Source organism: Trachurus japonicus, chromosome 3, assembly GCF_045865225.1.
Source record: "Trachurus japonicus isolate A0001 chromosome 3, Traja_1.0".
In the NCBI taxonomy this organism is placed as follows: Eukaryota; Metazoa; Chordata; class Actinopteri; order Carangiformes; family Carangidae; genus Trachurus; species Trachurus japonicus.
Window position 1 is genome coordinate 28193076 of NC_140909.1, and position 26103 is coordinate 28219178.

A 26103-nucleotide genomic window follows, 5' to 3' on the forward strand; every position below is an offset into this window, starting at 1 on the left:
AAGGCTGAAAGAAGTAAGAAGATTTGAAGAGTTTCAAGACTGTTCCAATGCATTCTCTATGGGGAAAAAAAAAATCAGAAATAGTTGAATATTGCAAAAAGTATGAATAGTTGAAAAGAGAAAAGACATAGCACACCTGTCCCGAAAAGGCTGAACATTTTGATATTTGAATTGTTGAAATAGCACAAAGTATGAAGGACTAGTTACATGACGAAGAAAGGCAGAAAATGGCCGAACCGAATAACAAGCATTCACACTAACTAGAAAAAACATTTCCAAGAATGGAAATGGTGTGAATGCTGGAAGCAATGCTGAATGAGCTAAAGAAAGAAAGAAAGAAAGAAAGAAGAGAGAAAAAAAGAAAAGGACAGAAGGAAAGAAAGAAAATGGGAAGGGTAGATGGAGAAAGAAAGAAAGAAAAGGACAGACGGAAAGAAAGAAAATGGGAAGGGTAGATGAGAAAGAAAGAAAGAAAGAAAGAAAGAACAAAAGGACAGAAAGAAAGAAAAAGACACAGAGAGAAGAGTAGATAGAGAAAGAAAAAGGTAAGAAAAACAGAATAATAGAAGATAAAGAGAAAGGAAATTGGGGTGGATAAATGAAAGAGAGAGAGATACAGAGAGCGGTACAAAGAAAGAAAGAAATGGAGTAAAAACAAAGGAAGAGAAAAGGAGTAGAAAGAAAGAAAGAAACAAAGAAGTAAAAAGACAGAAATGGAGTGAAAGAAAGAAATGGAGTAAAAACAAAGGAAGAGAAAAGGAATAGAAAGAAAGAAAGAAACAATCAAACAAACAAAGAAGTAAAAAGACAGAAATGGAGTGAAAGAAAGAAAGAAGAAAAAGAGAGAGGGGGATGATAGATAGAAAGAGGTAGATGGATGGATGGATGGATAGAGAGGGAAGGATAGAAAAAGTTACGTAAAATACAAATGAAGGAGTAGAAGAAAGAAAGAAAGAAAGAAAGAAAGAAAGAAAGAAAGAAAGGAGACAGAGGGGTTAAAAAATAGGGAGGGGTATAGATAGATAGATAGATAGATAGATAGATAGATAGATAGATAGATAGATAGATAGATAGATAGATAGATAGATAGATAGATAGATAGGACACATGTTAAAAGCTGCGTCCTATGTCCTAGGCTCCACCTGTAATTGTACTACTATTTATAGAGTTGGAAAGACTAAACGTCTGAACTTAAATTCATGAGAAAAATATAAATTGTTGGAGATGTTTACATCAAAAGTATAAAATAATTGAGAGGCTGATGAATGTGAGCTGAAAACCTGTGTGTGTGTCTGGGTGTGTGAGTCTGGCGGTCTCTCTGTCTGCGTGTACATGTGCAGAAAGTAAAACTGTTGATAAGCGCCACAAAACTCCTCTCTCCCTAATGATCTGATTGATTACACCTGTGTGGCAGCCTGCCCTCAGAAGTTACCATGGCGACTACCATGCTTACATTTTACTGTGTGGAACAGTGTTGTGTTTGTGTGTTTGTCTGTTTGTGTATGTGTGCATGTGTGACTGTGTGTGAGCGTCTGTGTGTGTCTGTCTGTGTGAGTGTGATGCCTGTGTTTGTGCGTGGACATCCTCTGTCAGTCTGGTTTATCATGTGTGTGTGTGGGGCTGTGTTTAAAAACATCTTAATGAGCGGCCAGGCTGCACCTGCACTGTTCTATTAATAGACTTTGATAACGAGCTGGCCGCTACAGCTGGACCAACTGCACACAGAGCAGAGCAGAGCAGAGAGATTTGAGCTCTGTGCAGCTTCCGAAAACAGCCCAGAAAAAGAGAACCGTACCTCTTATCAGAATGTGGTCCTGACCATCGGGGCAAGGAGACCTTCCTGAGCACATTGATGTGCATTAAATGTTTGTAGGGCAAAAACTTTTCTCAGGGTCGCAAGGTAGAAAAGGGGGGCATTTCTGCTTTTCTAAAAAATTCAGCTCCTACTTTTATATTGAAGTGGATGAGCCACTGGAGCGGGTCTAGCTGGACAATTAGGCTCATAGAGACAATTCTGTAAGTCTGTCTGCTGTTTTGAGCACATTAAATGAGACACGACAAGTGTGGCTACAAACCGGTGAGGAAATCATGTGTCTAGAGTTTAATTTGTGGCCGTGCTGGCAATTTATCCAGAAAAAATCCAGGATGTTTTTTCGATCCCTCTCACTCTAACGATGATGTCACTCACTCTAAGCCCTGCTCGTTAAGCGCAATACACAACCATTATAAAGTTGGATTTTGTCGAAAATTTTAATGATTTTAAAACAGCCAAATACCTAAAAACTGCTGAAGATATCAATAAGCTGAGTAATATGTGAATAGATTAAAAGTTTGTCTACAGTTTAAAAGTCAAATGGAGTCTGTGGGAGAAAGTATGCTGACGTTTTAGAGGTTCAAAGTAGTAAGAAAATTTTAAAAGTTTGAAGATGTTTTCAATGCATTTCTATGGGAAAAAATTAGCAGAAAAAGTTAAATATTTTAAAAAGTATAAATAGTTAAAAAGAGAAAAGTAATGCCGATAAAGTTCAAAAAAAGCTGCACGTTTTGATATATGAATTGTTGAAATCGCACAAAGTATGAAGGACTAGTTTAAAACCGTAGAAAGGCGGAAAGTAGTAAGAAGAAAAACTAGAAAAAGCATTTCCAAGAATGGAAATGGTGTGACTGCTGATAGCAACTGAACGCTGTTGCAGAATTAGCAAATAGTGCAAGCAGTGATCACCATACAAATGTTTGACCAAGGTCAGAATCGAACCCACATCCTCATGGTCATTAGACTTCCACTCTGCCTCTAGGCCACAGTGCACACACAGTTGCAGAGACTGTTGTCTGTTAATGATCTGCACACTGTCAACATCAAGAAAGCTTGAGAGTCAAGCTTGAATGACTTAGAATGAAAATGTCTGTGAATTTCAGGCTGAGCACTACCCATATGGCCACAGAGAACCTGAGTTACAATGAGCTTTATACTATGAGGAATCAAAGACTGTCCAATGACAGCTGAATAATTGGAATCAAAAGTCAAGCAATGAAGTGAAAAGACTGAGGCAGGAATCGAACCCATGACCATATGATCACTAAACCTTTACTCTGCCACTCGGCTACAGAGAGCACACTGCTTTCAAAACTGTTGTCATTCATTGTAATGTGATGATGTGCTGCAAACTGGTACGAGTAATCAAGGAGATAACAAACACCTGTAACCAATTGAAGGCAGGGGAGGAGAGCAGAATTCAACATAACATAACAAGAGTTCTTCCTTTGGATTCGAACCAGTGACCTTAGGGTTGGCAAGCATCCACCCTAACCCCTACACTACAGTGGAGTTGTGAAGAAGAGAGGTTGAGACTTTGATGAATGTGAGATTTTTTGTGAAAAAGTTAAATATTTTAAAAAGTATAAATAGTTAAAAAGAGAAAAGTAATGCCGATAAAGTTCAAAAAAAGCTGCACGTTTTGATATATGAATTGTTGAAATAGCACAAAGTATGGAGGACTAGAAGAAGACCGTAAAAAGGCGAAAGAAAATGGCCGAACCGAATAACAATAGTGTGAATGCATTCACACTAACTAGAAAAAACATTTCCAAGAATGGAAATGGTGTGAATGCTGAAAGCAATGCTGAATGAGCTGAAGAAATTGTTGAAACAATGCTAAATGAGCTGAAGAAAGAAAGAAAGAAAGAAGAGAGAAAAAAGAAAAGGACAGAAGGAAAGAAAGAAAATCGGAAGGGTAGATGGAGAAAGAAAGAAAGAAAGAAAGAACAAAAGGACAGAAAGAAAGAAAAAGACACAGAGAGAAGGGTAGATAGAGAAGGAAAAAGGTAAGAAAAACAGAATAATAGAAGATAAAGAGAATAGAGAATGAATGAAAGAGACAGAGGGGTAGTAAGAAAGAAGTAAAGAAATTGGGGTGGATAAATGAAAGAGAGAGATATACAGAGAGCGGTAGAAAGAAAGAAAGAAAGAAAGAAATGGGGTAGAAACAAAGAAAGAGAAAAGGAGTAGAAAGAAAGAAAGAAAGAAAGAAAAAGATTGGAACAAGAGAGAAAAAAGAAAAGGACAGAAGGAAAGAAAGAAAATGGGAAGGGTAGATGGAGAAAGAAAGAAAGAAAGAAAGAACAGAAAGAAAGAAAAAGACAGAGAGAAGGGTAGATAGAGAAAGACAAAGGAAAGAAAAACAGAAAGATAGAAGATAAAGAGAATAGAGAATGAATGAAAGAGACAGAGGGGTAGTAAGAAAGAAGGAAAGAAATTGGGGTGGATAAATGAAAGAGAGAGATATACGGAGAGCGGTAGAAAGAAAGAAAGAAAGAAAGAAATGGGGTAGAAACAAAGAAAGAGAAAAGGAGTAGAAAGAAACAAAGAAGTAAAAAGAAATGGGGTAGAAGAAAGAAAGAAAGAAAGAAAGAAGAAAAAGAGAGAGGGGGATGATAGATAGAACGAAGTAGATGGAAATGGCGGAAAGTAGTAAGAAGAAAAACTAGAAAAAACATTTCCAAGAATGGAAATGGTGTGAAGGCTGAAAGAAATGCTGAATGAGCTGAAGAAAGAAAGAAAGAAAGAAAGAAATGGGGTAGAAACAAAGAAAGAGAAAAGGAGAAGAAAGAAAGAAAGAAAGAAAGAAAGAAAGAAAGAACAAAAGGACAGAAAGAAAGAAAAAGACACAGAGAGAAGTATAGATAGAGAAAGAAAAAGGTAAGAAAAAAAGAATAATAGAAGATAAAGAGAAATTGGGGTGGATAAATGAAAGAGAGAGATATACAGAGAGCTGTACAAAGAAAGAAAGAAAGAAAGAAAGAAAGAAAGAAAGAAAGAAAGAAAGAAAGAAATGGGGTAGAAACAAAGAAAGAGAAAAGGAGTAGAAAGAAAGAAAGAAAGAACAAAAGGACAGAAAGAAAGAAAAAGACACAGAGGGAAGAGTAGATAGAGAAAGAAAAAGGTAAGAAAAAAGAATAATAGAAGATAAAGAGAAATTGGGGTGGATAAATGAAAGAGAGACATATACAGAGAGCGGTGCAAAGAAAGAAAGAAAGAAAGAAAGAAAGAAAGAAATGGGGTAGAAAGAAAGAAAGAGAAATGGAGTAGAAAGAAAGAAAGAAAGAAAGAAAGAAAGAAAGAAAGAAAGAAAAGGACAGAAGGAAAGAAAGAAAATGGGAAGGGTAGATGGAGAAAGAAAGAAAGAAAGAAAGAAAGAAAGGACCGAAAGAAAGAAAAAGACACAGAGAGAAGGGTAGATAGAGAAAGAAAAAGGTAAGAAAAACAGAATAATAGAAGATAAAGAGAATAGAGAATGAATGAAAGAGACAGAGGGGTAGTAAGAAAGATACAGATACAGAGAGTGGTACAAAGAAAGAAAGAAAGAAATGGGGTAGAAACAAAGAAAGAGAAAAGGAGTAGAAAGAAAGACAGAAAGAAAGAAACAAATAAGTAAAAAGAAATGGGGTGAAAGAAAGAAAGAAAGAAAGAAAGAAAGAAGAAAAAGAGAGAAGGGGATGATAGATAGAAAGAGGTAGATGGATGGATGGATGGATGGATGGATGGATAGAGAGGGAAATATAGAAAGAAGTTATGTAAAATACAAATGAAGGAGTAAAAGAAAGAAAAAGAGAAAAAAGAGGGTTTGAAAAAAGAGATAGATAGATAGATAGATAGATAGATAGATAGATAGATAGATAGATAGATAGATAGATAGATAGATAGATAGATAGATAGATAGATAGATAGATAGATAGATAGATAGATAGATAGGACACATGTTAAAAGCTGCGTCCTATGTCCTAGGCTCCACCTGTAATTACACTACTATTTATAGAGGTGGAAAGGTTAAACGTCTGAACTTAAATTCATGAGAAAAATATAAATTGTTGGAGATGTTTACATCAAAAGTATAAAATCATTGAGAGGCTGATGAATGTGAGCTGAAAACACACCCAGACACACAGGGTGTGTGAGTCTGACGGTCTCTCTGTCTGTGTGTACATGTGCAGAAAGTAAAACTGTTGATAAGCGCCACAAAACTCCTCTCTCCCTAATGATCTGATTGATTACACCTGTGTGGCAGCCTGCCCTCAGAAGTTACCATGGCGACTACCATGCTTACATTTTACTGTGTGGAACAGTGTTGTGTTTGTGTGTTTGTCTGTTTGTGTATGCGTGCATGTGTGACTGTGTGTGAGTGTCTGTGTGTGTCTGTCTGTGTGAGTGTGATGCCTGTGTTTGTGCGTGGACATCCTCTGTCAGTCTGGTTTATCATGTGTCTGTGTGGGGCTGTGTTTAAAAACATCTTAACGAGCGGCCAGGCTGCACCTGCACTGTTCTATTAATAGACTTTGATAACGAGCTGGCCCCAACAGCTGGCCAACTGCACACAGAGCAGAGCAGAGCAGAGAGATTTGAGCTCTGTGCAGCTTCCCAAAACAGCCCATAAAAAGAGAACAGTAACTCTTATCAGAATGTGGCCATGATTTTCTGGGCAAGGATACCTTCCTGAGCACATTGATGTGCATTAAATGTTTGTAGGGCAAAAACTTTTCTCAGAATCGCAAGGTAGAAAAGGGGGGCATTTCTGCTTTTCTAAAAAAATCAGCTCCTACTTTTATATTGAAGTGGATGAGCCACTGGAGCGGGTCTAGCTGGACAATTAGGCTCACTGAGACAATTCTGTAAGTCTGTCTGCTGTTTTGAGCACATCAGATGAGAGACGACAAGTGTGGCTATAAACCGGTGAGGAAATCATGTGTCTAGAGTTTAATTTGTGGCCGTGCTGGCAATATATCCAGAAAAAATCCTGAATGTTTTTTCGATCCCTCTCACTCTAACGATGATGTCACTCACTCTAAGCCCTGCTCGTTAAACGCAATACACAACCATTATAAAGTTGGATTTTGTCGAAAATTTTAATGATTTTAAAACAGCCAAATACCTAAAAACTGTTGAAGATATCAATAAGCTGAGTAATATGTGAATAGATTAAAAGTTTGTCTACAATTTAAAGGTCAAATGGAGTCTGTGGGAGAAAGTATGCTGAAGTTTTAGAGGTTCAAAGTAGTAAGAAGATTTTAAAAGTTTGAAGATGTTTTCAATGCATTCCTATGGGAAAAATATTGCAGAAAAAGTTAAATATTTTAAAAAATATAAATAGTTAAAAAGAGAAAAGTAATGCCGATAAAGTTAAAAAAAAGCTGCACGTTTTGATATATGAATTGTTGAAGTTGCACAAAGTATGAAGGACTAGTTAAAGACCGTAAAAAGGAGGAAAGTAGTAAGAACTAGAAAAAGCATTTCCAAGAATGGAAATGGTGTGACTGCTGACAGCAACTGAACGCTGTTGCAGAATTAGCAAATAGTGCAAGCTGTGATCACCATACAAATGTTTGACCAAGGTCAGAATCGAACCCACATCCTCATGGTCATTAGACTTCCACTCTGCCTCTAGGCCACGGTGCACACACAGTTGCAGAGACTGTTGTCTGTTAATGATCTGCACACTGTCAACATCAAGAAAGCTTGAGAGTCAAGCTTGAATGACTTAGAATGAAAATGTCTGTGAATTTCAGGCTGAGCACTAACCATATGGCCACAGAGAACCTGAGTTACAATGAGCTTTATACTATGAGGAATCAAAGACTGTCCAATGACAGCTGAATAATTGGAATCAAAAGTCAAGCAATGAAGTGAAAAGACTGAGGCAGGAATCGAACCCATGACCATATGATCACTAAACCTTTACTCTGCCACTCGGCTACAGAGAGCACACTGCTTTCAAAACTGTTGTCATTCATTGTAATGTGATGATGTGCTGCAAACTGGTATGAGTAATCAAGGAGATAACAAACACCTGTAACCAATTGAAGGCAGGGGAGGAGAGCAGAATTCAACATAACATAACAAGAGTTCTTCCCTTGGATTCGAACCAGTGACCTTAGGGTTGGCAAGCAGTTACCCTACCCACTACACTACAGTGGAGTTATCAAGAAGACAGGTTGAGACTTTGATGAATGTGAGATTTTTTGTGAAAAAGTTAAATATTTTAAAAAGTATAAATAGTTAAAAAGAGAAAAGTAATGCCGATAAAGTTCAAAAAAAGCTGCACGTTTTGATATATGAATTGTTGAAATAGCACAAAGTATGAAGGACTAGAAGAAGACCGTAAAAAGGCGGAAGAAAATGGCCAAACAGAAGAACAATAGTGTGAATGCTTCCAGCATTCACACTAACTAGAAAAAGCATTTCCAAGAATGGAAATGGTGTGACTGCTGAAAGCAGCTGAACGCTGTTGCAGAATTAGCAAATAGTGCAAGCAGTGATCACCATACAAATGTTTGACCAAGGTCGGAATCGAACCCACAACCTCATGGTCAGTAGACTTCCACTCTGCCTCTAGGCCACAGTGCACACACAGTTGCAGAGACTGTTGTCTGTTAATGATCTGCACTCTGTCTCACTCTGAAGTTAACAAGCCCAAAGCTGCACCTGTTGGAAACACTGTCAACATCAAGAAAGCTTGAGAGTCAAGCTAGAATGACTTAGAATGAAAATTTCTGTGAATTTCAGGCTGAGAGCAGCAGTTTCAACATGAAGCAAGTTATCAGAAGTCAACAGAGGACGACTGGGAAAATAATTCACTATAATTGTTGTTGAGGCAAGATTTGAACCAGCAACCTTCAGGTCTTCAGACCAGCCAGCTAACCACTAGGCTACAGACAGAGACAGTATGTGAGGGGCAAAGAAAACCTTTGATAGGAGGATCACTGGCTTCTGCTTAAAAAAAAAAAGTAAGGAAAGTGCAGAAATTAACCACAACAAGTAAGTAGATGACACTTTTGTGAAAATAGTGCAAGCAGTGATAACCATACAAATGGTTGACCAAGGTAGGAATCGAACCCACAATCTCATGGTCAGAAGACTTTGACTTTGCCTCTAGGCCACAGTGTACACACTGTTGCAAAGACTGTTGTCTGTTGATGAGCTGCACTCTGTCTCACTCTGAAGTTAACGAGCTGCACCTGTTGGAAACACACTGTGTCAACACCAAGAAAGCTTGAGAGTCAAGCTTGAATGACTTAGAATGAAAATGTCTGTGAATTTCAGGCTGAGAGCAGCAGTTTCAACATGAAGCAAGTTATCAGAAGTCAACAGAGGACGACTGGGAAAATAATTCACTATAATTGTTATTGAGGCAAGATTTGAACCAGTAACCTTCAGGTCTCCAGCTCAGCAAGCTAACCACTAGGCTACAGGCAGAGAGAGTATGTGAGGGGCAAAGAAAACCTTTAATAAGAGGATCACTGGCTCCTGCTTAAAAAAAAAGGTAAAGAAAGTGCAGAAATTAGCCACACCAAGAAAGAAGGGGACTTTTTTGTGACCTGTGACTATTTTTTGGTGAATTAAAATGATTTAAAAAGCACTTAACAGCAAGTTACAAACTGTGGCACTAGCAATTAATGCGTCTCTTAACGACCACCTGTAACCAATTGAGGGTGATGGAGGGGAGCAGAATTCATAACAAGAGTGCTCCACTCTTTTGAACCAGTGACCTTGGGGTTGGCAAGCAGCCACCCTAACCACTACACTAGAGTAGAGTTGGGGAGAAGAGAGGTTGAGACTTTGATGAATGTGAGATTTTTCAATGATGCTTAAAATAAAAAGAAATTAGTATAAACTAGAAAAAGCATTTCCAAGAATGGAAATGGTGTGACTGCTGACAGCAACTGAACGCTGTTGCAGAATTAGCAAATAGTGCAAGCAGTGATCACCATACAAATGTTTGACCAAGGTCGGAATCGAACCCACATCCTCATGGTCATTAGACTTCCACTCTGCCTCTAGGCCACAGTGCACACACAGTTGCAGAGACTGTTGTCTGTTAATGATCTGCACACTGTCAACATCAAGAAAGCTTGAGAGTCAAGCTTGAATGACTTAGAATGAAAATGTCTGTGAATTTCAGGCTGAGCACTAACCATATGGCCACAGAGAACCTGAGTTACAATGAGCTTTATACTATGAGGAATCAAAGACTGTCCAATGACAGCTGAATAATTGGAATCAAAAGTCAAGCAATGAAGTGAAAAGACTGAGGCAGGAATCGAACCCATGACCATATGATCACTAAACCTTTACTCTGCCACTCGGCTACAGAGAGCACACTGCTTTCAAGACTGTTGTCATTCATTGTAATGTGATGATGTGCTGCAAACTGGTACGAGTAATCAAGGAGATAACAAACACCTGTAACCAATTGAAGGCGGGGGAGGAGAGCAGAATTCAACATAACATAACAAGAATTCTTCCCTTAGATTCGAACCAGTGACCTTAAGGTTGGCAACCAGTTACCCTACCCCCTACACTACAGTGGAGTTGTGAAGAAGAGAGGTTGAGACTTTGATGAATGTGAGATTTTTTGTGAAAAAGTTAAATATTTGAAAAAGTATAAATAGTTAAAAAGAGAAAAGTAATGCCGATAAAGTTCAAAAAAAGCTGCACGTTTTGATATATGAATTGTTGAAATAGCACAAAGTATGAAGGACTAGAAGAAGACCGTAAAAAGGCGGAAGAAAATGGCCAAACAGAAGAACAATAGTGTGACTGCTTCAGCAGTCACACTAATTAGCCACACCAAGTAAGAAGAGGACTTTTTTGTGACCTGTGACTATTTTTTGGTGAATTAAAAAGCACTTAACAGCAAGTTACAAAGTTGAGCTCCTTCTCCTGCTGATGTGAAAAAAATGCATTGGGCTGAATGAGAGCAGAGAGCTCCCTGGCTGCATTTAAAAAATATTTTAAATTATTATCTAAGTCTCTTTGCATTTTTGACCAGAATTTTAGCCAGAAGACAAGTGTGGCTACAAAACTGGAGAAAATAATTTGTCTAGAGTTTAATTTGTGGCCATGCTGACAGTTTAGCCAGAAAAACTCTAGAATGTTTTTTTGCCTCTCTCCACTCTACCACCACTCTAGCTCTGCTCGTTAGACGCAACACACACACATTATAAAGCTGAAAAAAATCTGAAAAAGTTAAATATTTGAAAAAGTATAAATAGTTAAAAAGAGAAAAGTAATGCCGATAAAGTTCAAAAAAAGCTGCACGTTTTGATATATGAATTGTTGAAATAGCACAAAGTATGAAGGACTAGAAGAAGACCGTAAAAAGGCGGAAGAAAATGGCCAAACAGAAGAACAATAAAAAAGAGAATAAAGAAAATGGCCGAACCGAATAACAATTGTGTGAATGCTTCCAGCATTCACACTAATAAGAAAAAATCCACACAATAACAGTAGTGCCCCTGCAGCTATTTCATAGCTGTTGGGACCAGTGCCCGGTGCGATTGCCCGCGGCCCTAATTACATTAAGATTTGACTGCTTAGGAATATAGAACGGAGGTAGTGAGCACTCACCCTGAATCTCAAAAAAGGAGAAAAAACTCTAATGTGGAGGTGCACGGCCAAAGCAAACAGAAGAGAAGAGAAAACCAGCACCCTCCAATCAGCTCCTTTTAACTTTTTATTGTAGGACAGGCAGGCAGGACAGACGTTTCGACCGAAGTCTTTTTCAATGGGACTCGGTCGAAACGTCTGTCCTGCCTGCCTGTCCTACAATAAAAAGTTAAAAGGAGCTGATTGGAGGGTGCTGGTTTTCTCTTCTCTACTGCTTAGGAATATGACATTAAAGCCGGGTTTCAACTTCCTTGAAATGACAATAAATCATCCAGAGATGAATATCAAAGCTTTTGCACTCTATACATTGATCATGAGATTATGGTAAATCTGTAAAAGAAATACAACAATTTATTCACAGTAACTTTTTTTTATTATCACCTTTTTCAACGATAACAATCATGGTCTAACTTATGTATTAATTGGAATATGAAAGTAACTGCATAAAAAACTTAACTGCCATTTTATGTTCAACCTAAAAAGTTGGAGGTCAAATGTGAATATAGAATAATAAACAAACAGTTGGTCTAATCTCTCATCAGAGGAGGCTGGGCAGGAGATGGTTTCCTGGTTTCATCATCATCACAGCTCCATGATGTCCTTCTTCTGTTGGCACCGGTCACTCCGTTTTCAGTGTGGCTCCTTAGAATTACAGTAAAACACAAAAACTTAAGTTTAAACATGAATGGAGAGGCGCATGACTGTAAGCAGTAAATGACAACCCCCCACCTATATATTGTGCATCAGTACAGTATGATACCAGCAAGATAACAAGTTGATGGATAAACATGGGGAGTTTGCAGTATATTATATATAGACCGATCCTACCGGTTGATTGTTCTGCTAACATGACGCTCTGGTCATTAGATGCTAAACCGTATTTATCCCGGTCCGGTGCAAGCCTGAGACCAGAGCTACGGTCAGCATGGCTGGGCGCATGACGTCTGTCCGACTACCCATTTCTCCGACCACCCATTTCTCCAACTCCGACCATACATTTCTTTATTTTTGCGTCATCAGTCCGACCTCCCACTTCTCCGACTTAAGTAGCCCTAACCCTTAACCTTACCCTAAACCTAACCTCAACACTGTAGAATGGGTAGTCGGAGAAATGAGCCGTCGGACTTGTGGGCAGTCGGACTGACGTATGCTCCCCAGCATGGCTAACATGGAGCTAACACGAAGCTAACACGAAGCTAACGGCCAGCTAGCCGTGTAGTGAATCGGTTATTCACGTTGACAAGTCTCATGTTCTTCGGTCAAAACACACAGGAGAACACACAGAAGAGCAATCAGTGCTATTCTGGAATATACAACAAATTAAATATGATTAAAACATATTCAGAAAAATAAATTTACTCACCGAATCGAGATATCAGCTCCTCCGGTCGTTAGCATCGTCGGACGAGTTGTTTCAGACCGGAAGTCTACGTCCGGTTTGCGTAAAAGGAGCGGGAGGTTCTCTCGTTTCCATTTCCCTGTGTTTACAACTTGTCCGACGATGCTAACGACCGGAGGAGCTGATATCTCGATTCGGTGAGTAAATTTATTTTTCTGAATATGTTTTAATCATATTTAATTTGTTGTATATTCCAGAATAGCACTGATTGCTCTTCTGTGTGTTCTCCTGTGTGTTTTGACCGAAGAACATGAGACTTGTCAACGTGAATAACCGATTCACTACACGGCTAGCTGGCCGTTAGCTTCGTGTTAGCTTCGTGTTAGCTCCATGTTAGCCATGCTGACCGTAGCTCTGGTCTCAGGCTTGCACCGGACCGGGATAAATACGGTTTAGCATCTAATGACCAGAGCGTCATGTTAGCAGAACAATCAACCGGTAGGATCGGTCTATAATATACTGCAAACTCCCCATGTTTATCCATCAACTTGTTATCTTGCTGGTATCATACTGTACTGATGCACAATATATAGGTGGGGGGGTTGTCATTTACTGCTGACAGTCATGCGCCTCTCCATTCATGTTTAAACTTAAGTTTTTGTGTTTTACTGTAATTCTAAGGAGCCACACTGAAAACGGAGTGACCGGTGCCAACAGAAGAAGGACATCATGGAGCTGTGATGATGATGAAACCAGGAAACCATCTCCTGCCCAGCCTCCTCTGATGAGAGATTAGACCAACTGTTTGTTTATTATTCTATATTCACATTTGACCTCCAACTTTTTAGGTTGAACATAAAATGGCAGTTAAGTTTTTTATGCAGTTACTTTCCAATTAATACATAACTTAGACCATGATTGTTATCGTTGAAAAAGGTGATAATAAAAAAAAGTTACTGTGAATAAATTGTTGTATTTCTTTTACAGATTTACCATAATCTCATGATCAATGTATAGAGTGCAAAAGCTTTGATATTCATCTCTGGATGATTTATTGTCATTTCAAGGAAGTTGAAACCCGGCTTTAATGTCATATTCCTAAGCAGACAAATCTTAATGTAATTATACTTTGGTATCTGACATAATGACTTAGGATGCATCATAGATTCTTTTAAATGCATGCACATGTGTTACACTTTACTTAACACCAACAATGAAACATTATGGTGAGGTATGCTGTATTATAGATGCATCCATATAAACTTCACTTTACTTAAAGCATACATTGATAACTTATGATCCTTCATGGAATATTATAGCATCCTATGAGTCCTTATAACAGTTGATTGTTAGGTGTGTGTATAGACGGGTATAATGTATTATAAACCCCATTAGTCAGTCTGTAGTTTATAACCAGTCAAGAGCACTCATAAGGCCCTTGGATTTATAAATCATTATAAACTAGATTTATAACTGTTGATATAGTGCATCATAAAGCTTTCCCAGATAGCACACGTACGTCTGGCCGACGTCGGCCTGAGGTTGGACGTCGGCCCTATAATTTATAACATCTGTCAAGCATCGGCCCATGGGCGAATATCTTCAAATTTGATACTCATTTGTGCCAGCTCATCAAACGTCTCTGGTGTGTCGGCTTTAAGTCGGCCGCAGACCTGCCCACAGACGGCGGGACCTCCTGTCAGTTTGGTCCAGAGACGTCGACGGAGTGCGTTTCAGGTAAGTTACTTGGGATATATTGCCAAAAAAAGAGAAAAGTTAGGCCTATTTCGTTTATTTTGTAAAAGTTAAAGGTTTCCGGTGAGTGGCGAGGTACAACGCGGTCGAAATAATAAGCTACCAGCACAGGTGCCAGCTTATTTATAACTGTATTTGGCGTTAACGTTAGTTTAACTTAACGTTAGTTAGCCTAACATAACGGTTACAGCCGACACCAATAAAATGTTAAGTCCTACTTTTTTTCCCTCTATTGGACGTTATCTGGCTGGAAAAAGGTAGAAGTGACGGGACCGGTAAGCCGTTGTCAAAGCAAAAAAAAAAAAAAAAAAAAGCTCCAGAACTAGAGGGGGGGCTGGCCGGCCTGCTGCCCGGGCACAAGGCGCTGGTGTGCGGATGAGTGAAGGAGGGAGACTCGGTCTCTGGAGCTCACCATGGTTACATAGATAGCAGACGCTGTAGGCTACATTTTTGTCCTCGCGCTTTTGACACGCGCTGTCCCTGCAGATTGGCAGCTGACTTGAGAATGATATTAGGCTACTCTGGTTAACTGTTGAGACAATTGAAACTGGTAAAAACAAATGTGTATGCTTATCAAAATTACAGAAAGAAGTGGCAGGCAGGGAAGTGAAGTTTTACACGATGGCAGAGGGAAAGGGCTTGAGAGTGTGATTGTTGCTGAGATTTAATCAGCTTGATTTGTCAGTGATTTATGACAAGACCGGACACTGCACAGAGCAGCAACCACGAAAACTTGTCATCTCACTGGTCATTAAATAAGACACATTGTTTACTCCAGCACTCCTTAATTCTTTACCAATTCTCCGCCGGACCGCGGCGTGTTTTTTCCTTTTTATTTTGCAGAGCAGTGAGCGAGTGAGCAAGCGCCTGATAAACAGCGGATGCGCACCAGATGATTGACCGGGGCAAAAACTGAAACGAGAGGCATACAGAGAGGAAAACACAGCATATCGGCTACAATATAAGGTAGGTAGCCTATGTCCAAAAGGCTTTGTCCTGTCGTCACGACGTGAGTGAGGGAGGATGGTGGTTCAAGTTTAGTGAAGAGGAAACTGTCACTAGGTGCGTTTCCATTACCCCTTAAAATGCGCAAAACCTAAATATCGAAATTAAAAAATGGTAATGGAAACACCTACATTTCGAAAAAACTCTCAAATATCGCAAAAAAGTTTTTACGCTCTCATGAGGTGGTTTTTGAGACGTATCGATACAAACTTGTATCGCAAAAATGTAATGTAAACACTTTTTCTACACGTCACCGGCGTCAGCGGAGTTGTGTGTGTCCACGCTGTGTTGGTTTATGTAACTTGAGGGGACAAATGAACCACATGTTTATTGTCATGCATTGCTGACCTGGGCATTGTTTCTCATTAAATTAGAAAAACCTTTCCTATCATTCCCCTTTTCCGTGCATGGTTGAAGGAGATTTGGCTCGCATCCAGGCTCCCACTCCCTCCTGCGCCGACATGTCACCTTAAGTCACATAAACCAGTACGGGTGTGTGGACACAACCACCTATATTGTTGTCAGCGCCTCATCACCGCTGGTGTTTAAAAGGCTCCGTTCTTTCTGCAGTCAGGTTAAAGCGCACATCCACCGTGTTGGTAAACAATTAATCCCTCTATATATCAACGGAGGCAACCGTGCTTGATCAGCTTGGGTTGGAGGTGGTGTGAGTGCGGGCCAGCGGGGGACAGGGGAGGGGGCATTCGGGCTTCAGCACGGTACAGAACAACTGGCCCGTGTGAGTGTGCCCTTATTTGTGGCCGCTGCCAGCGCCACACGGGCTTTGTCTTTCAGTAATCAAGCGCTGTTTTTGTCTTTGTTAAAAACAATAACAGCAACAGCTGTAGGCAGCTGAGATGGCGTAGCCACGGGTGTGCCAGTGCCACCCACAGAGGAAGCCGGCATACCCAAAAATGTGATGCATTTTTTGTTTTTGTTATAGTCTATAGCTTCTAACATGTTATCGGTCAGTCAATAAATTTGTAAAAATCGCCGTCAGGTGATGCGTTGCGACACCAGCACCGGCTTGCGGAGAAACTGGACTAATGGAATAATTAACGAGTTAAAGGCCAAACCACGCCGTCTTGCCCTTTAAATTGAGAGCTGCGCAGTGCGCACAGGAAAGCAGCGATATCGTTGTCCTCTGCTGCTTTGCAATATAAAACCATCAGGCCAAGCTGTTACATGTGATGAATGATGGGCCCAGTAGTTGTGTTCAGATGGTTAAATAGCTTTGTTGATCATGCGATTAAAGTAATTTAAGCGCCGTTACGCACGCCGCATCTCTCTCGTCCAGTGCGCTCCTCTCCTCTCCTCTCCTCCCTCTCCAGTACCGGGCTGCTCAGCTCTAGGACCGGGGCTGAGAGACGTCACCACTTTCATTCCGTCTGTGATCTTTTGGTCAGCGCGTTTAGATCCGAGTGTGGCCTGAGTGTCCCACACCTGAGCTCTGTGCCATAGCGCGCAGCTCCAGCTCAATGAATGACAGCAGGTCTCCCAGTTACCTGCAGCTGCTGCTCAACACTGATCAGAGCAGCTCACCCTTTGCTGAGGTTTTCTTATGCTGCAGCTCCACAATATGTTTATTTGTCCCTCTCTCTATTAATGCGTCGGATCAAATTTTTATTCTGCGTTTGTATCCATCCAGCTCTCTGTCCACACTCTCCATGGCGGAAACGGTTACGCGCAAAACCCTCATTTAAATACTGCGGTTTGCGCTGTTGTCATTTAGCATATTACTCATAGTAGATCATTGTGCTTGCGCTAATCAGACACGCAAAAGTGTGTTTTTTGAATGACTTTGTTATTGATTTATTTGAGCACGTCATATCCATAAAACCTGTCCCTCTTCAGTCATTTCTAATCGTTAACACACACACACACTTTGTACGTGTAGACACTCCGTGACTCTGCTGTTCTGGCCCTGACATCTCTTCCTCATCTTTCTCCTCTTTTTCTTCCTCACCGCAGTTCTCAGCCTCTGCAGATGAAATGAGGAGGGGGGAGCCTAATGCCATTTGATTCGTCAGGGGCCAGCGGAGCCTTCGAGGAGTGAGATGCTGATGAAGAGGACTCACAAGTTATAATCTATTGATGACGGTTTTATTGATTGAATTTATGCTGTTTTGTAGCCTAACCTGAGTGAAGCATGAATAAAGTTTTTTTTAAACTTGACTTTTGCCTCTTAATTGTACATGCAGCACACAGGGATTATAATTTATTTATTTATTACGTAGGATTGTAGAATATTGTAGGCTACCTAGTTCAAAAGGCCCGACCTAAATAAATAAAGGTCGTATGAATTATTTATAGGCTAAATATATGGAGCGCCTGGCGCTCCCACTCCTGCTTTTATTGATCGCCGAGACGTCGGCCGGTGGTCGAGCTCGATCAAAGGCCGACGTCTCGGCGATATCTTGCCAATGAGCAAACGCTCTCCATGCGGGGGACAGCTCTCCATTCCGACACCCCTCCATTTCGACACACCGCTGTTCCGAAATACCCCCACTTCGAAACACCGCTGTTCCGACACAGTCCCCCCCCCGCAGCTGTCCAATGTCCAAGGTGCTGAACCGCGTGACGTTGTTTACACTCTGTGTTGCGGCTTGTCTGTGAAACGTGCGCTGTGAGACTGGGCAGATCTGTCCCACTTGCTTTCTCCCCGACTCCGTTGTTGGAGATCTCCACACAGTAATAGAAATACACTTTTTTTCTCCCCCCCTGCGCCGCTCGAGCTCGGCTGAAGCCGGCTTGAGCTCACAGGGGCGCGAGGCTGCTGCAGCCGCCGCTCATGCTGACAGCTGACTGAGGGAGATGCTTTGGTTGGGCTTAGGCAATGAAGAAAGGAGTTGGTTAAGTTTAGTAAAAAGACCAGGTAGAGGCTAGACAGGCTACCCACATGGCAAAAGGAGTCCGCCGCGGACCCGCCGCGGATGTAGCGCGGCTTCCGGAACGGACCCGCGAAACGGACCCGTATCGGAGTCCACTTGCACTCCGTGACGGATCCGCTACGAAGGCGGATCGCGGACCCGTCCTGGATCCGCGCTGCATCCGGTCCGCATCCGCGATTTAAATCATACCTCCGCGGCGGGTCCGTTCGGGGCCCGCAAATCCGCCGCGGATCCGCAACGGACTCATAATAACCCTCTGGCCGGGATCCGTTTGGGACCCGCAACGGACTTATAAAATACCTCTGGCCCGGGTCCGTTCGGGACCCGCAAATCCGCCGCGGATCCGCAACGGACGCAAAAAAAACCTCTGGCCCGGGTCCGTTTTGGACCCGTTCATCATTTTCAAAATCTCCATAAAATAGCTAAATATTTTAATAACTAAAACTATAACTATGCCTAGCCTAGACTTCTACACCAAGCTTAAATCTGCATTGCCTTGCATTTTTAACCCAACACTATTGTCAATATACAGAAAAGGTTCAAGTCAAGACATCAATTTACTGTACAAAATGAGGCTACAACTTCAATGAAATGTGAAGCTAAAATATCAGAAAATGAATAACTGGTGAACGACAAGAAGTTCAATACAAATATTGTTTATTCTTTTAAAGTACATGCTACTGGGGTTCTCGCGTGGATGGAGGCGGGACACGTCTCCTCGCTGCACAATCTGCCGCAAGGTGGATGGCGTGTTTGGTCACCTCGTCATCTGTGGCTGACCTGTCACTGTATTTTTTCTTACAGCACCTGTAATCAAACAGACAGATATATAGGGAGTCAAGGTCATACCATGTTTAATTTCGAGCAAAAAGAAAAAAAGACATCAAACGTTAAAAAACAAAAAAAAACAGCTGATTGCTTATGTGACAGGGTGAGGGTAAATAAACACAGCTGATGTGAGCGCAGACCTGTCAAAATGCCCTGTCCTGCGTCAGGTGTAACTTAATATGAACGCAGCTCAAAGTGCCTCTCACGGTGACCAAGCTCAGATAAATACATTGGATCAGCTGTAGTTTATCGCGTGTCCTCCCGCATAAAGCCGCAATATACCGGAGCTCCTAAAAAAAAAAAAAAAAAAAAACGCTACGTGCGGCAGAGCTGAAAACAGCTGAGTTCTCCTCTACTACAGCTGAACAGCTGACATGTGGTCAAGACGTACAGAGACCTGTCACAGTGTCACCTAAACTTCAACCTCAGACTGTCTGCTTCCTAGATGATCACACAGGGAGAGCATGAATGTGTGATGAGTTGTGTTACAGAGTCCTGTATCAATGTTTAGGCTTATTCGTCAGTGCTTTATGTTGTCATGATAATTAATAGGCCAATATGCTGAGAAATAAGATTGTAAATAAAACAAATCCTACAGGGAAGACCAATTTATGTTTAACAAATCAAATATTGTTTTGGTCATAGTAACTGATAATAAATAGGCTATGTTTAATTCTCTCTCTCACACTTTGAGAGTTTGCGGTGCTGACGAATGTAGTCCGGTTAGTTGGCTGGGGTCACGAAAATAAAGCGTTTTACTTCTCAAAACAATATGCGTTCAAAAGAATGATACATTTGCATCACAAAACCATTGTCCACAAAAAAGTCTGACCTCACAATCGCTTGCTGCTATTTTCTCTCCCTCCGTATCACGGCGCGCTGCCGCCTGTAGACGGCTGTGCGCATTTCCATCAGCTGTTTCATGGAGTTTATTGCTTGGATAGTTCACGTAAACATATCTGATTATGACACAAGTGATGAAGCCATCCCTTGTTTTAGCACAGAGCTAAAGGGAGAGCTTTATGAACCTGATGTGATGCTGAACCTCGTCAGATGGAGTTAGAACGGGCAGACACAGAGAGGAGGGACAGGGAAGCAACAAGCTGAAGTTAGACCACAGCTGCAGCTGTGACAGACAGGGTGACGACAGGGTGATGATCAGTAATGCAGCGCAGTCCGTGATGGAAGATCAGCCCGACAAATGTACACACTATCAGGACGATTATTTTTTCTTGCCGTTATAAAATAGCGAGCCTACACACCAGCCACGTCCACTCTGTTAGCTGGCTCAGCTGACCGGTGGTCAGATGGTGGTTAGATCTTCACATGTTGAACAAAGTGCATCCAAACGCCAGGCTAAAGAAAGAGCGAGGATCCTCTGACAGCTGCAGGTGAGCTACACGTCAGCTGGCTGCAGAGGAGTGCTGTTCTTTTTTTTTTTCCAGCAGCACCATCCTTGGAGGTGATGCACGCTGTCTGTCTGTATATTTGTTGGGTTCATAAAGCTCTCCCTTTAGCTCTGTGCTAAAACAAGGGTATAGATAGATATCAAAAGACCCGAACTATCCCTTTAATGAAAAATAAACACACACTTTGATATTAAGATCACTACCATATTATCCTACAACTTAGCTGACTGTAAAGTAATTACAATGAGTAGATGTTTTAAAGTTTATATAAAATATGAAAGATAACATCTCAACATACTAAACCTAAGTAATAGCTACTTACCACATACTCTCTCAATAGATTCTCCGGGTCCTCATTCAGGTAAACGCAGAGGGTCTTTAGGACGCTCTTCCCAGATCCACGTCGTCATCCTACGGCAGAAAAGCAGAGGCACAAGTTGTGTTGTTTGAGTTCATGTCTGTGAAAATTCTCATTTGTCCTGGTAAAAGGCATTTTTGTCTTGAAGACAATCAGTTGTTACACCCCCAACCCAGAGAATATATTTACTTCATCCATTGGTGCAATGATGCCCCCTATTTCTTTTTCATTACTGAGTAATTGTTTAAAAATAATATACATAAATGAAAAAAAACAATAAACTCAGAAAACAACAAATTATTTAGTAATACTCACCACTACTGCAGAGCCTTTGACACAGCACCCTGAGACATGTCAAATATTGCACAGCAACTGAACACCCTTTACACTGCCACATTCACTAGAGAAAGAAAGACAAATGGAAATTGGTTTAGTTTGTGGTGCCATATTATTTTGTGTTGTAATGAAGACTGATTATTAGACATATCTCTCCAAAATAGTTTCAACAAAAAAAATGAACATTAGAATCTTAAAGGCAATAGGACTTGCAGTAATGATCTTTACTCACAATATTAAAAAAGGAATAATATCATAAAAGAAGGTCAGACAACAAATGTAGCCTACAGGGACATCGATCTGCATCACTTGTTACAACAGAGCTGCGCAAAAGAGAAAAAGTGATCGCCCCCGAGAGCATTATAATCATATCGGTTAACAAGCGTTGGTTATCATCAGTCAGAAAAAAAATTCAAAATGTGCATCCCTAAAACCAACAAAAGCAATTGAATAGTAGGCTAATACTCACCACTACACAGCAGCACCCAGAGACATGTCAAATATTGGCCTAGCTGGAGGATTATCTACACAGTAAAAATAGAAAAAATGTTGAAAAAAAGTCAAGTATGTGGGTGTGTAGACAACATAAACTCAAGGCAGGACATAGAAGACACAAAATAGCTAACTTTAGTTGATTTAAGCTTAGCAAAAATGACAGCCCTCATTATTTAAAAAAAAAAAGTAAAAAAAAAAAAAGGAAAAGCTGTGTGCCCGCCCCTCCTCCCCAGCGAATTAAACATAGCCTATTTATGACCAAAACAATATCTGACTATATTTTATTCATTAAACACAAATTATTGGTCTTTCCTGCTTGATTTACAATCTTGTTTCTCAGCATATATTAATCATCATAAAGCACTGACAAGCTTAAACATTAATATTGCCAGTGTGCATGGCATGTGTGAGTGTGTATGTACTGCTGCTGTAACTTGTGAATTTCCCCGTCGTGGGATGAATAAAGGCAGAGGGAGTGCTGTTGTACTGTATATCAGCACGGGTGTGCGGCCTCGTGCCTACGACCGAATCACACCCGTGCTGATATGTACAACAGCGCCGTTAGCCGCTCGGCTAGCGAAAAGTCACGGAGAATTAAGACATGAGGAGCAAAGAGAGGCTTAAAAAAGTCATTCTAAACTCCGTAACGTTGGAGTTGGTTGCCCTCTTCATAAACATTACGGTGTTTTTTATTTTTTAAATAAAAGCCGAGCGGCTAGTTAGTTTTAAAGAAAAGAAAATAATTTTTTTTTTTTTAAAAACACCGTAATGTGTATGAAGAGGGCGACTCGTAATTACTGGGAGTCGGAACACCAGGCATAGCCTACTTAAATCGAGGAAATGGGAGGTCGAGGTCGGAGAAATAGCAGCTAAGTTACATAAGTTACCGCTAGCACAGGCTAACGTTACACAGCATAACAGCTGCGATACATTAAAACAGATAACGATGACGTTACCAAATAACAATGTGTGTTTTTTTAGTCACACAACAACAACATATTCTCCCGAAATTGCTATCCCATTTTAAAACAAAATAGCTACAGACGTGCATCATCACATCTCAGCTAGAAGCTAACCTAGCCTGTTGCACAAAACTACAAAAGTTCTAACAGTGCTAATATCAAACAACGTCATTACAAGCATTAATATACATGACGATTAAAAACACAAAGGCCAATGTTTACTGTGAATGTCGCAATACATCAATAAATCAATAAACTTACTAGAGGCTTCAGCACAACCGTGTCCCAGCAAAGAAAGATGACTCCTCTAGTCTCGGCTCGGTGTGGACTACTGTGTTCGACCGTTACAGCAAAGGCGCGTCCGTGTCCACACGTCCGACACGGGTCCGTTCGGGATCCGCTGTTTGACGGTAGAGTAACGGCTCTGCCTGGAGGCGGGGCTGATCCTCTAGGCGGTGGCCAAACGAATGTGACAGTCACGCGGGTTTGGTGACTTGAATGCGGATCCGCGTCGGAGTCTCCTGCTGTGTGGGTAGAAGCATAATGAACATTATGTCATTAATATGAAGTATTTGCTTGTTTTGCAGTTAATTATGCACATGATCCGTTTGACCCCAAAAAGGAAAAAAGGATCAATGCGCACTGCGCACTGGGGGTTTCCCCAGTAGCCTTTTCGGAATAGCGGGGTCTTTAGAAAAAATAGAAAACCCCGCTATTACGATGAATGGAAGTCTATTGTCGGAAAGGCGGGGCTTCGGAAAGGCGGGGTGTAACCCTCCATGCGACGTCTTGGCGACGGAACTTGATGCGTCGGGAATACGTCGGCACGACGTATGTGTGCTATCATAATGCACTATAGAGGTGGTCTTCATAGAAAGTGTTACCGAATTTTCTAATAATATGATATAGCCTATTTTGATACAAAAATCCTTTGATGCAAAAATTCTCTAGATAGTTTTAAGAACTTACTATCAAATGTTCTGCAGTCTGTATGTAATTAGGGCCACGGGCAATCGCACCGGGCACTGATCCCTACAGCTATGAAATACGTAGCTGCAGGGACCAAAGCCCGGGCACTACTGTTATTGTGTGGATTTTTTCTTATTATTATTAGGGCCTGTAACGCCGCATTATGTAATAATGCCGCATTATGTAATAAATCTTCACGTCATTGTGTAATAACGCCGCATTTTGTAATAATCTGCCACATTTTGTAATAAAAATCTTGAACGCAATATGTAATAAACTTTGCCGCATTTTGTAATAAGTTGTTACATTTTGCATCACCGGCCTGGAGCTCCAGTCGGACCGTGGTCCATGTCATCCCTCCACAGACGAACATGACCCGGGCGTATTATTGTCGGTGGGCAAGGGGGGAGGGAGAGACGCGGAGCGGTTACCATCCGTGTGGGACCCGCTGTCGGAGGAGACCGCTCTGCTCAGCGGGGCGGAGGAGCAGCGTGACCCGGGAGACTCTGGTGACAAGAGCCGTCGCCGAATTATTATTGTTAATGTTGTTTCTAATTAAGACATCCATTTTGGTGGTTTATTACATAATGCACCAAATTATTACATTTTCTTCATAAAAAAGTGCAACACCCGCAATATGTAATAAGTGATGCAAAATGTAACAATTTATTACAAAATGCGGCAAAGTTTATTACCTATTGCGTTCAAGATTTTTATTACAAAATGTGGCAGATTATTACAAAATGCGGCGTTATTACATAATGACGTGAAGATTTATTACATTATTACATAATGCGGCGTTACAGGGCCACGGGCAATCGCACCGGGCACTGGTCCCAACAGCTATGAAATAGCTGCAGGGACCAATAGTGTGAATGCCGGAAGCATTCACACTATTGTTATTCAAATCTTTATACTTATTATTATTATTAGCATTCACACTATTGTTATTCAAATCTTTATACTTATTATTATTATTATTATTCTTACTTCTTTCACCCTTTTTCTGCACCCTTCTTCATACTTTGTGCTATTTCAACAATTCATATATCAAAACGTGCAGCTTTTTCAGGACATTTATGCTACTATTTTTCTCTTTCATACTATTTATACTTTTTTAAAATATTTAACTTTTTCTGCAATTTTTCTCTCATAGGAAATGAATTGAAACAGTCTTCAAACTCTTCAAATCTACTGCTTCATTCAGCCTCTAATAGCTTCAGCATACTTTCAGCTACAGACTTCATTCAACTTTTAAACTGTTCACAAACCTTTCAACTATTCAGCTATATCTCAGCTTATTGATATCTTCAACAGTTTCAGATATATGTATAGTTTTAAAATCATTAAAATTTCTGACAAAATTCAGATTTAACATGAAAGTCAATGGGACGGAATGTTCGGACTTTGGCAGTTGGCAGAGTGACAGAGGGTCTAAAAATCCTCTCACATTTTTCTCTCTATCCTGTCAGCACGGCCACAGATTACACTCTACACACATAATTTCGGCCACGTTTGTAGACAAGCTCATCCTTGATCTCTTCATGTGCTCAAAAAACCAGAGAGACGAACACAATTTAAACTGGGAGCCTCTAAGTGCGGCCAGTTCCCTCTCTCCTCTCATTGACTCCCATTCAAAAGTAGGCGCTGATTTTCTAAACGTCCCAAAGTTTCCAACCTGCGACACAATCAACAATTTTTACTCTAGAAACACCAAAGTGACATGGACGCGTTCAGCAAGATAGGGCTGACCTCCAAAAGTCGACGATTCGACGATTCGATTCGGAGGGGTCTGATTCGACTATGAACCTCGTAGTCGAATCTAACCATACCATTCTGACTATATGGGGGTGCCCACGGCTGCTGAGCATAAATTGTTACATAGAATGTCTTTTTTCGTTATAAAAAGACTATTTTGATACAAAATCTGCCTACTTTCTGTTAATAAAGAGTTCAAAATTATGTGTGCGTTTAAACGGTAGTCTTAGCTTCTTACTACGTATTAATAAATCACCCACTGCAGTTGCACAATTAAATGAGCGGAGGTTTTTTTTTTTTTTTTTCAAATGAGCGGAGGTGAGCAGTAGGACCGTCAAAGAAGTCACTGCAGAACACTCACGGAGTGGCAAAAAGACGAGGGGCAGAGCCGCCAAAGTTTAAAATCAAGGAAGTCTGACAGTCTAACTTTGTCAATATTTATCATGCATGACCTGACAGAACAGCAAAACATTGTGAGGATACATCTGACTTTGACCGAGTTACATTCAAGAACCTGCTTTCAGTCACGGAAAATAAATTAACTCCAGCTGTGATTTTTTT

The 26103-nt window shown here is 40.7% G+C and overlaps 1 protein-coding gene and 1 long non-coding RNA gene across 2 annotated transcripts in view; one reads left to right on the forward strand and one right to left on the reverse strand.

Annotated features, from left to right (window-relative positions):
• LOC146990099 (nuclear receptor ROR-alpha A-like) overlaps positions 1-26103 on the forward strand; it is a 223922-nt gene that overhangs the window by 98253 nt on the left and 99566 nt on the right. The gene's annotated exons all lie outside the window — the stretch shown is intronic.
• LOC146990104 (uncharacterized) lies at positions 21367-23143 on the reverse strand. The gene is made up of 3 exons (XR_015035039.1): positions 23077-23143; positions 21828-21882; positions 21367-21422 (listed from the first exon to the last, which is right to left on the reverse strand). It is a non-coding gene; the product is annotated as an uncharacterized LOC146990104 (long non-coding RNA).